The sequence below is a fragment of the Pongo pygmaeus genome, chromosome 13, assembly GCF_028885625.2.
Source record: "Pongo pygmaeus isolate AG05252 chromosome 13, NHGRI_mPonPyg2-v2.0_pri, whole genome shotgun sequence".
Classification (NCBI taxonomy): Eukaryota; Metazoa; Chordata; class Mammalia; order Primates; family Hominidae; genus Pongo; species Pongo pygmaeus.
Window position 1 is genome coordinate 1,004,730 of NC_072386.2, and position 13,258 is coordinate 1,017,987.

The 13,258-nt window shown below is 39.6% G+C and overlaps 1 pseudogene; it reads right to left on the minus strand.

The window, feature by feature from the left end:
• Positions 1-8,661: 8,661 nt before the first annotated feature.
• LOC134737986 (C-terminal-binding protein 2-like) lies at positions 8,662-9,967 on the minus strand (annotated as a pseudogene).
• Between the last annotated feature and the right edge of the window lie 3,291 nt (positions 9,968-13,258).

Below are 13,258 nucleotides of genomic sequence, written 5' to 3' on the forward strand. Positions count from 1 at the left end.
GTTAAAAAACAAACAAAACAGAAAAAGAGAAAAGAGAAATATCTATGCAGTTAAAAAGAAAAAGAAAAAATGGCAAAAGATGTTATTTTACAGTTCTAGTACCCTGTGCCCCTCACTGTAATGGGGATGGACATGGGCTTCACAGGACATGAAATGCATCAAACAGTTGCTGGTTGAACGTGATAAATTCTTGTGGGACCAGCCTCAAGAGCAGAGCCCGTGGTGCATTGTTTCATCCCCTAGCCCTGCAAAAAAAACCTGGCTGCGCCGTGCTCTATGCTTACCTGCATTGGCCATTTCCAGAGCCCTGAGCACCTATGGACACCTAAGTCTGCCCAAACTCACCCCATCCCAATATTGTATCTGGTATTGAACATGACAACATGTCGTCACTGAACATGTGCTTATACAGTTTTGTGTTCAACACCTTATTTTACAACAGGAAGACTGAGGCCCAAAAAAGCCAAAGACTGGTCCAGATCGCAGAAATTGGGCAGAACACAGAGTATTATGGAGGGAGCCAGCTTCCTAGTCTTTGCATGCACCCCACCCGTCAGATTTGCTTTGGAAATGAGCGCCCCTAAGTCCTGGCAAACCCTGTGCTCTACTTTCTACCCGGGCATTCTACTATTCCACTTCTCACATAGGTGTGCAGGCATGCACACACAAACACCACACACACACACACAAGCTTCTAAAGTGGAGATCATGGAGGTGAGGTTAGGGAAGAGGAAACCAGAGAAGTGACAAAAGGGGAAGAAATAGTAGAGACAGCTTTGCCATGAGGCAGAGGCATCCTCCCCCCAGCTACACTTCCAGGAGCTGACAGCATAGGCTGAAGGATCCTCCAGGTTCCCTGGGTTCTGCCGGGCCTGGGGACCTCGCCAACTGTTTCAAGAGGACAGGACTGGGGTTGTGACTCCCACCTCTGTGGGCACCTGGAACTAAAATGAGCTATGCCCTCCCCCCACCACCCCATGTGATATAAAGAGAGGCTACGGGAAAGAAAGAATCCGTTTTTTCCTTCATAAATAGGGGTACTTGAAGGGAATAATATCAAGGATTCCAGATACTCATAAGTGTCTCCTCGCCTTGGCTTTTCATTGGTAACTCACTGCGCTTTGCGACTCTAAGAAGAGGCTTTTCAATTTCAAGAGGTCCTTCAGAGAAGAGAGAGGCCTAAAGACTTGGGGAGATGAGGACTTGGAATAAAGCAGAATGTGACAATTCACTGGGCTCTGGAGTGTGGGGCCCAGAAAAAAAATACTAGTTTTTGGGGTGTCCTTGAGGTCCTCATTCGGAAGTGGAAGAAAATAGTGTCTCTGAATGCTGTTAAAATGTTTAATGAGTGCATCGCACACCTAAAGAGGCTGAGGAAAATAGGAATCAAGGGAGGCTTCCTAGGTCACTTTTATGTCCTTTGGAACCTTCAAATACTGCTCCTTTTTCCCAGGGGTCTCTGAAGAGCCACTGCCTTGAGAATCCCCCAATACGGGTACCTGTTTTGTGATGCTTCACCCTGGGGCTACAGTGCTAGTGATAGCCTCTAGGTGGCGGCAGACCCCGTGTTTCTTGTGCCCGCTGGGCTTTACTGGAGCAGCTGGAGCCAGGGGGAGAGTCACGCTGAGGTCCTGCACCTCCTGTTATCATTCATGATCTCCAAATTATTGGGTGGCCAAAAGCAGGAAGAAGGGCTTTGTGATTTTCCTTGTTATTTTACTCAGCGACTCTTTCCCTAGCACTCACCCTGTGGCAGCTATTTTGGTGGGTTCACCATTTGATACCAAAAATGATTATGTTATCCCTGCCTCTCCGCGGGGAGCCCACAGTCTAAGGACTGCAGGACAAAAATACTAAAGCAAGTACATGCAAAATAAAAGAACATTTTATAATGGAAATAAAGTAGAATGCTGGGAGGGAGGGCTGGGGAGAGGTTGCCTTGAGGGGACATGAATGCTTTGCTGAGGTGACATTATGTTGTGACCAGAACGGCAACAGACAGCCAGTCTTGTGGAAAGTGTGTCAGGAAAAAGCCACTCTTTGTGTAGAGACTCACAGGCACAGGTGAGTGCGGCAGAGGAGGTCAGGAAGGGACCAATGTGGCTGCAGGCAGCCTGAGAAAGAAAGGAACAGAGTGGAGGGAAGATCCTGGGGCCTGAAAGAGGAGGTTAGTCATTTGCTCCTCTCTGACAACATGGCCCTGAATTTTAGCACATTTTTACAACAAATACTATCTCACAATTTTTGTGAACCAGAATCTCGACATAGCTTAGTTTGGTGTCTCTGCCTCAAGGTCTTTTACTTGGCTGGGTCTCTGATTTCAACTGAAGCTGGATTTTGGGGAAAATCAGCCTCCACTCTGCCTCATGGAAATTGGCACGATTCAGTGTGAACTGAGAGCCCGAGTTCCTTCCTCTCCATTGGTCTGGGAATCTCCTCAGTTCTCTATCATGTGGGTCTGTACCTAGAGCATCTTAGGACACTGGAGATCGCTTCCTCCTCTTGAGGATTACAATAGAGAGGTGAAAAATGAAAGAGATAGGCAGATGTGTGCACAGAAAAAGAGAGAAAGGGAGACAGAGAGATTGAGAGAGGAAGCACAAGACAGAGCAAGTAGGAGAAAAATAATATATTTTTAAAAAATATAACGTTGGAAGTTGCAACAGACTATGTGATTTCCTCCCCCATTCACATTCCAGAACCTTAATGCCCAGTGTGATGGCCTTAAGAGTTCAGAGGTAATTAGGTCCTAAGAATGAGGCCCTCATGATAGAGATTACTGGCTTTGTAAAAGAAACCGTAGAAGGCTGTCTCTCCCTCTCTCTGCTAAATGAGAATACAACCTGAAGTCCACCATGTGTATTCTCATCTCTGTCTCCCATGCAGTAACACTATCAGTTTCCTCATCTGTCCTTTCTACTTTCTTTAAAAGAGGATGCTGATTGCAGACAACACGTGACAGATGCATTTCAAATCACAGAGGAGTTTCTTGAGATATACGTGATTCTAGTTTTAAGTAGAATTTCCTGAAGAGTTTTAGTTACAATACCACGTTCAAGAGGATGGTGGTGAAACTCATAGTAAACACTTGGCAAAACATAGGTTATGGGGAAGCCATCCCCTGGAAACACTTCATAGGGGTTTATATATGAAATGTGAAATATCATAGGTTTAATCCTGGCACAGAAACAAAACCGAGTGCACTGCACTTGAAGAGCTGACCAGTCCCCAGCACAGGTCCATATCGAGAAACGGAGAAGAAATAATCCATTTAACCCCAGAAAGGTCTTCATTTGCCCAAACTGAAAACCAAATTTCACTCGGGAAACTAATATTGGATTTAATTAAATATAAGTCGGTCATATGTTTTCAAAATTAAATTATATATGTGTTTGTTTGTCTCTATAAATAAGTCCCCAACTTTGCTCATGGCTCATCTTCTGTATTTTTTGGCTGATTTTCAATGGTTTTCTTATATTGTATGGATGAATAGTCAGTGAAATAGTCTTAATTTCACCATGTGTGTAATTATAAATCTATACTTCCTTTGTGTGAGAGAAAATCTTTTGTGAACCAAATTTAATTTTTGGAAAGCTTTATAACTCCATATTTTTTCTTTTAAAAATTGTAATTGTGGTAAAAACTCATAACGTAAAATTTACCGTCTTAATTCTTTTTAAGTATATATTTCATTAGTGTTAAGTACATTCACATAGTTATGCAAAAGACCCGTAGAACTTCTATGTCTTGCAAAACTAAAATTAAATTTCTTTTAAGACAATTGCCCATTATATCATCTCTTCAGCCTTTGACAAAGGCCATTCTAACTTTTTTTCCTATGAGTTTGTCTACTTAAGGTACCTGATTATGAATGGAATCATACACTATCACTTTGTTGCTGGCTTATTTCAATTAACTCGATATTCTCAATAATTATCATATAATGTGTCTTTTTAAAGACTGAATAATATTCCACTTTGCGTATGTGCCACCTGTTATTAAACTGTTCATTGGTCAAGGGACATCTCGGTTGTTTCTGCCTTTTGGCTTGTTTTAATAATGCTGCAATAAATTTGGATGTGCAAATATCTCTCCCGGATCATGTGTTCTATATTTTAAATATATAGCTAGAAGGGGGTTTGCTGGTTTATATAATAATATCATTTTAATTTTTTTGAAGAGTTTTCACACTGTTTTAAAAATCTGTTTGAGATGATAGATTATTGTGATTTTGCTTTGCATTTTTATAGAAGTGTGATGTCGAGTATCCTTTTAAATGCCTAGTCATTTCTATATCTTCTTTGGAGAAAGTCATTTCAAACATTTACCATTCTAAATCAAGTTATTAACTTTTTTTGTTGTTGAGTTATAGGAGTTTATATATTTTGAAATTTACCATCTACCAAATATGAGAATAGAAAATATTTTTACTCTTTTCTGTTGTATGTATGTATGCACGTATATAACCCTATACAATACAGGGTCTTGCTATGTTTTCATGGCCACTCTCAAACTTTTGGCCTCAAGTGATCGTTCTGCCTTGGCCTCCTAAAGATCTAGAATTATAGGCATGAGCCACCACGCCCAGGTTTCACCCACTTATTAGGTGACATTTGTATGTCACTAAATGTTTTCTTTGATGTGTAAAACACTTGAAGCTTAATTTACTCCCTTTTTTTGTTCTTTTCTTGTTTCTTATGAATTTGATGTCATACTTAAGCAAAGTTTTAAGACTTATGTCATAAGCATTTCCCCTATGTTTACTTCTAAGAATTGTATTAGTTTAAGTATTGAATCCATTAAAAAAAAAACTTTTCTTTTTGTATACGATACAAAGGAAGCACTCAACTTTATTTTTTTCTCTGCAAATATGCAGTTTTGAAAATTCTTTGTTAAAGGGATTTTTATTTTTCTTTTGTGTGGTCATGGAAAATTTATGGAGGACTATTTTATCACATAGGCAACGGTTTATTTCTGGGATCTCTATTCTGTTTCATCACCTATGTATCTGTTTGTGTGGCAATACCATATTGTTTTTATTTTTGTAGCTTTGTATCATGATTTTAAATCAGAAAATGTAGTAACTCTTTGTCCTTTTTAAAGGGTGTTTGGCTAGTAACAGTTCCTAAACAACTTTTAGAATTATACACAAAAGTTCTGCAAAAAAATATACCATTGGGATTTTGATGAAAATTACATTACATTTTTATATCATCATGAGTAGTACTGATAACCTCTTTTTTTTTTTTTTTGAGATGGAGTTTTAGTGAGTCACTCAGGCTGAAGGGCAGTGGTGTGAGCTGTGCTCACTGCAGGCTCCGCTTCCCAGATTCAAGCAATTCTCCAGTCTCAGCCACCAGAGTAGCTGGGATTGCAGTCATGCACCATCACTTATAGCTAACTTTTGTATTTTTGGTAGAGATAGAGTTTTGCCATGTTGGCCGGGCTAGTCTCAAACTTCTGATCTCAAGTGATCCACCCACTTTGGCCTCCCAAAGTCCTGGGATTACAGGTATGAGTCACGCACCGGCCCTGACATCTTAATATTAAATCACCTCACACTTCAGCAAGACTATATGTAAGATTTTGAGTAATTTCCTCTTATTTACTTATTTGCCAAATTTTCTTGCTTTTGATTTCTAGTTTATTTACATTATATGACTTCAGTTTTCTTAAATTTAATAAGACATGTATCCTAACACAATGTACCATGTGTGATTGAGAATATTGCATATTTTGCTGCTTTTGATTGCAGAGTTCTGTAAATGCTGGTTAGGTCTATAATGTTCAGGTTTGGCTTTCTTCCTGATATTATATCTGACTATTCTAGTAATTATTGAAAGTGGAGTCTTGAAGTCCGCAATTGTTGTGTTGCTGTATATTTCTTGCTTGACTTCTGTCAATATTTGTTTTACATATTTGAAAGACGAGAATCAGTTGAACCTGGGAGGACGAGGTTGTAGTGAGCCTATCGCAAGATCGTGCCACTGCCCTCCATCCTGGGAGATAGAAACTCTGTCTCCAAAAAAAAGGAGAAATGTCAGTGTTATCTATAGTAATATAAAAATTTAATGTATTTTTTGTGAAAATCCCAATGGTATATGTTTGCAGGTTTTTCAAATTATATTTATATGATTTATAAATTATTGTTATAGATTCCTTTCAAGTTAATACATCTCACCGTTACATAATACCAATCTGTCTCGTTAACACTTTTGACTTAAGATATATTTTGTTTAATAGAATTATGACCATGATGCTCCAATTGTAGCTACTTTTTGTATAATATATATTTTATTTATACTGTTAATTTCAAGTTATTTGCGTCCTTAGAGCTAAAGTGACTCCTGTAGAGAGCACATTGCTAGATCTTCTTTGTTCTTAATCCATTAAATTATTTCTTCATTTTCTTTAAGGTATTTAATTTTTATATTTGAAGCAATTACTGCAGCTAATGAAGTTACTATTATTATTTGTAATTGTCTTCTGTGTTTCTTGTAGACGTGTTATTTATCATTTTTTCTCTTACTGCTTTATTTTTGTTTGTTGATTTTGTAGTGACGTGATTCAATTTCTTTCTCATTTGCTTTTGTATACATTCTACAGGTTTTTTTGGTAATCATCTTGAGAAATAAAGACTATATAAATCATCTTAAAGTTATGACAATATATAACAACTATATCTCAACTGAATGCAAAGTTGTACCTTTTCATACCCCCCTGTGTTGTTAATATCACATATTATCTTTTCTTATTATCTATGAACACACATTTATGCAGATTTGTGCTGCATTTTTTAAACTCCATGGCAATATTTTGAAAGTTTTGTGCACCATCGTTATGATAATAGAGATTTTTATACCTGTTTATATATTTATCTTTAATAGAGAGTTTTCCATTTTCATGTGCTTTTATGATGCTGGGCAGCATCATTTCATTTTTGGATGTGATAGACTTTCTTTAACATTTCCTTTAGGACTGTTCTAGTGGTTAGTAACACACTCAGCTTTTATTTATTTTGGAAAGGCTTTTTTTTTTTTATTCCTGAAGTGAAATTATTCCAGTTGAAGGATTTTATTTGGCAGTATTTCTTCTTGTTTAATTATCTTGTCATCTGGGGATTTCTCAGCTACTTTTTAAAAATAACCTCTTTATTACTTTTCTCCTATATTGTTTTTCTTAGACTCCTTTTATAAATACAATGGTCCACTTGATGGTGTGCAGTACATCCCATATTTTTTCTCTATTCTGTTTAAAATATTTGTTTTCATGGCTCAATATTTACAACTACAATGTCATCAATTGTGTGATTTTTTCTGCTTTATTAGTCTGCTTTTGTGACTGTTGATTGAAATTTTAATATAGTTATTGTGTTCCTCAGATTCAGAATTTTTGTTGGTTTCTAAAAATATTTTTATTGATATCTCATTTTCTTTATGTATCACTTCTAATATTATTTTGTTGTCTATGTTCTGTTTGTGTTCTTTAAGCAGTTTTTTCTAATTACATTTTATTGAAAACTGCACTGAATGCTAAATGTCCATCTTTACAATAAACATCTACAGTAATGGTAACTCGCACTAAAATAAAGCATACTTCTGATAGGCATTATTTTTCTGTTTGGGACAATTTTAAAGTTTTTCTTTTGTCACAAAAACAGGAATGTACCTAATGAATGGCTCAAAACAGGCCATATTTTTAAACGAAAAGGCAATGATTCACAAAAGACTATGAATAGAACATGTAACTAATTGATGTAAATCTAATAGGATTTTTTAAAATCAGTCACATCCATTACATCTGAAATGTTCTTGTATAAAATACGTGAAGAAAAGAAGATTTTATCAGTGTCTTAAAAAGTGGGTTTGTTCATAGACAATCTGATAAGTTACCATTAAAAGTGTTTCCTGTGACATAAGGAAATGCAATATTATTTTTCTTGAACCCTTTTAGTGCAAGACTTCCCACTCAATAAAATAGCAGAGCATCTGAAACTGAGAAAATATATTCGATTACAAAGAGCTTGTGAAATTTAATACTGCTTTATTTTTTATTTTTATTTTTTGCATTATCGGAGGCTTTTAAATACATGCTCAGTATGCAGTTCAGATGTGAGAGACGTTTCTCTGTACAGGAGCCGGCACTGTCTTCAATCCTATGCGTGCAGATGTCTAACACAGGCAAACAGTTTACTCCACATTTTCTAGTAATGTGATCTTCCTATTAGCAAAAAGCAGTAACCAGTCCCTGTAGACTGAAGGGACTCAAGTCACAAGATGTGGATTTCCTCCTCATGGTTTTTATTTTGATGTTTGAATTCTTGATGCAACATTCTGAGCAGGGTGTCCCAGTCCTGCTCTGCCCAAGGGACTGATAAAGGAAAAAGTTCTATTTATTCTTTGTGATTTGACTCACAGATGAAAAACTTAACACACAATAACGGAAGTTGATGGTTAATAAATCACACCCTATTCTTTCAGAGCATCCGTAAGCAGACGACATCTTCAGTTTTCTAACTCTTGTAGTTTTAACACTGCAACATCAATGATGTATATGTCCAGAATCAGCTAAAAAGAGCGTCAGATTCTTTTTCTGTTAGTTCATCTATTTTTCACTGTCTTTGTTCCCAAGTGTATCAGAATGATTAACCTCCGGCATTCTCTAATATTTCTCGTTGGGGTGCTCTCGATTGTCCCCGTGATTGTGGGCTGGTTGGGAGAGGGCGTTTGGGAAGTATGTGCCACTGTCGGGAGGTTGTGAGTCACCGGGATGCATCCAGGGATGATCCCTTCATTGGATGCAGGAAGTCCTCCTGGAGCCATGCCCACGATGACTGGATGAATTGCTTGCTGGTCTATTACTGACCAAAGCACAAATGTGACAAAGAATTGCTTGTTCACACAGTTTCTTAAGCTTCCTGGGATGAGACCTGTGATGGCTCAGAGGATCTCGGTGGCAGCTGCCTCCTTCATCTCCAGTGACGCCTGCTCGCTGTAGCAGGCAGTGTGAGGAGTGCAGATGAGATTCGGGACATCTTCAATGGACCCTGAGCCAAGCTAAAGTTCTACGACTCATTCACGTCGAGGGCTGCCCCTCGTATCTTGCCCTCCTTGAGGGCCTGTGCTAAGGCTTTCTCATCCACCAGGCCACAACGGGCTGTGTTCACAAGGAATGCTCCCTGCCTCATCTGCTTTATGGTAAAGTCATTGATGAGGTGGTGTTTATGTTCGCTGAGACTGCAGGGCAAGGAGACGCAGTCTCTCTGATACAGCAATTCCTGCTGTGTGTAGACCCTCTGCACGCCCAGGAACAGCTCGATTCCATCCTGCAAGTAGGGGTAATAAAATATGACGCTGAATCCAAAGGCGGTGGCTGGAACTGCAAAAGCCTGCTGCGTGCGACCGTAGCCGATGAGGCCCAGCGTCTCCCCACGAACGCGGGCCACTCCCGAGGCCACCTCGCAGGTCTGCTCCACGCTCTGAACCCGCTTGCCTTCCCACAGTGCCTGTTACAAACATGTGTTCCTCTGGTGCATGTTGAGGATGTGGCAGATAGTGGAGTAGGCTGTCTCTTCCACGGCTGCGGACGGGATGTTGCACACAGAAATTCCGAGCTCGCCAGCAGCCTTGAGGTTCACTTTGTCGTAGCCGCTGCCCACCCGCACGATCACTCTCAGGGCCTTGAAATTTGCCAGGTCCTCCCTGGTGGGGGTTATGGTGTGGTACATCATGGCGCCCACGGCTCCGTTTAGAACCTTCTCGTGGATCTCCTGCGTGGACTGCACGTCACAGAAGGCCACGGTGGCCAGGTCCTTCAGGATGGGCATGTCCACAATGCGGTCGCGGCCGTCCAGCAGCGCCACCACAGGGCGGGGGTGCAGGGGGCCTTTCATGATCTGGAGGCGAATTCCTACACAAATTCTGTCCAATCGCTCTCTCTTAAGTTTGCGCTTATCCACAAATGTCATTCTTTAGGGAACTTTGCAATTCTCAGATCAAAAGGCAAAGCAGTCCTCTAAGAACTTAGGGGAACTCGGAGGCGTCTGCGTGCATGACACCACTATGAATCCAATATAAATTTGTTCAGAAAATCTATAGTTCACACGATGGGCTGTCCATCTTTGTAAGGGAATACAGGTTAATTTGTTCAAAGCAATTTAAGGTGATGAAACCTGTTTGCTTGCAACTCAGCCACCATCACACAATCAATCAAAGAATCTCACCACGACCCCAGGTCTGGAGCTCCTGGAGTCCGCGAACGCTGGAAGTGGAGGCGGTTTTGGCCCGGTGCAGCCTGGTCCTTGCTCCTGCTCTGAGCCTGGGGCCACCAATGTGTCCGGCATGGTCTCCAGGCTCCTCCTTTCCCGGTGCCCCGCGTACCGGAGGAGTGCCGGTCTCATTAAGCGGCTTTGATAATTATTTTGATTTTTTAAACTATATAATGCAAAAACAAAAACAACAACAAAATAATAAACCTACAGATTTTGACCTTTCAAGATCAACAAAGATTTTTAAAGGTCAATATTTGTAGGTTTATTTTATTTCTTTAATTGGGACATGTTTTCTCTGTTTTCTGCCTTCTCTGTATGCCCTGCAATCTTTTGATGAGATTCAGAAATTTATAAAACAACTGTGTAACGTAGTATGTAAAAAGTTTCTTACTACAAGATAATATAGCAGTCAGTGAGGCTGAATATTCTGGTGCTTCATTAACAGGGTCTTCGGTGTGTCTTCTCTGGCCTTGTGTGTGTATTTTTAAGGTAAAAATATTTTTCCCCTTATTTTCCAGACACGGCAGTCTTTGCTTCCGCAGTTGATTGCAGTGTTTGTTTCTCTGAGGCTGTGATAAGCATTCAGCTTCTTTTCTCAGCAGTCATAAGTTGTCATTCTTATTACTCTGCCATTTCCTTTAGCACTCCCTGTTGGGGGAGACAGAATCTAGTCACCAGCGGTAGCCCAAAAAGCCAAACCTTTGAACATATGTTCCACTATTCTCATTGTATACTGAGGGAGATACTAAAAGTTGGACATTTTCTCTTGAGCCCAATTGCTGGGAAAGAAGAAATGATGTGGTGAATGTAAGCCAGACCTGGTTGCCTTGTGCAGCAAGCTTTTCCAACCCGGCTTGTTCTGTTATTTTTATGGCTGTGTTTTATTTTAGGCTTTTAGCAGCCTGCAACCATAGTTTTCAGGTTCTGTCTCTAGTGATAAACAGAAAAGGGGGATGAGGAAAGGGCCTTGCTGGCTCAACCAGAAACAGAAACTAAGAATTCATGGCTGAGGTCTCCCTTGGACGCCCCTGTTCCACAGTAAAGGAACTATCTTTGGAATGTAAAAAGAGAGAGAAAAATAAGCATCACCCCAACAGGAAAGAATGAACAAATAACAAAGATAAGAGGTGCAAAGGCCAAGGAGAAAACCTTAAAAATGTGGTGTTGGCCGCATATTCTCACTCATAGGTGGGAATTGAACAATGAGAACACATGGACACAGGAAGGGGAACATCACACTCTGGGGACTGTTGTGGGGTGGGGGGAGGGGGGAGGGATAGCAATGGGAGATATACCTAATGCTAGATGACGGGTTGGTGGGTGCAGCGCACCAGCATGGCACATGTATACATATGTAACTTACCTGCACATTGCGCACATGTACCATAAAACCTAAAGTATAATAATAATAATAATAATAATAATAATAATAGTAAAAGAAAAAAAAATGTGGTGTTGGAAGTTCTGCTTCAAAGAAATTGGTTCTGGAAAATCCTAGATTTACTTCTTTTGCTGCCGCAGATGGAAATTTCCTACCCTATGCTGATTATGCTCCTAAATCTTCTAAGGCTTCTCCTGTTCCTCCACTAACATTCCAGGGCATTCACAGTGAGAGCCAAAGTTCTCCTATTCTTTCTGTTATTCTCATGAAGGCCTTGTGGTCTGAGTGCTTTTCCATTGCTTTTTGGGATCTGAGGAAATCTGCACATTTTGCGAGACTTTTATTTTAAGCTGTTTTGTAAAATCTGTGCCTCATGTCAGAAGTTTGTGAGAGTAAAAGTGCAGACACTGGGTTTTGGTTCACATATTTCAGAAACACCAAGGACAAGTGCTTCTGCTTCATAATTTTCAGTCCTGTGATTTCAAAGTGATCGTGTAAAAATATCGGAAAAAAATTTATCAGAGCACAAAGAACTTCAGAACATATGATAAAGTTGAATCTTTTATTTCACTTTATTCTTTTTTTCATCTCTGGTAACGTAGGTCAAAAAGTTTTCTTTTCCTTAATAGAAACTAACTTAGAAATGTGAACTCTCTATGCCAAGCGCCTCACTTGTGGAATAGTTTATTGTAACCACTCATTTCAAAGAATTTTTAAAGACCTTAATGCCATAAAAAAAACTTAGAAACTTGCCAAGAATAGAATAAATTCTTAATTGTTACATTATTTCTTAATGAGTTATTTTATTAATTAATCTTATATAAAGCCTAGTGGGACTGTGATCTGTACGTTTTCCCTGTCTTATTTTTATGTATGTCAAATTAGCGTATAATTTTAGCTTCAGGGGTTTCAGAATAGCACACTTGAATTTATGTGTTGTATAGAAAGTGAATTAGATAGTATGCACATCACATTAAGAAAAGTTTTAGTTTGTGTCTAAATTCACTGCATAGAAAAACATCATTAGTGTTTCCATTTACTTTCCTCAACATTTATCTGAATGATATTATAATTTATTTCTATTTGCTTATTATATTGTAGTGTTCCACAGCATATTTTACAATATTCATGTTGTTCCCGTATTTAAAAATGTAAGTCTTTTCTTTGTTTTTAAAAAAATAAATTATAAGCCAGTGCAGTGGCTCATGCCTGTAATTCCAGCACTGTAAGAGGCTGAGGTGGGTGGATCACCAGGTCAGGTGTTCAAGACCAGCCTGGCCAACATGGTGAAATCCCTTCTCTACTAAAAATACAAAAAATGTAGCCGGCCGGGCGCAGTGGCTCACACCTGTAATCCCAGCACATTCGGAGGCCGAGACGGGAGGATCACAAGGTCAGGAGATCAAGACCATCCTGGCCAACATGGTGAAACCCCTTCTCTTCTAAAAATAGAAAAAAAAATTAGCCGGGCGCGGTGGTGGGTGCCTGTAGTCCCAGCTACTTGGGAAGCTGAGGCAGGAGAATGGCGTGATCCCGGGAGGTGGAGGTTGTAGTGAGCCAATGGCTCGCCACTACACTCCAGCCTGGGTGACAGAGAGAGACTCCGT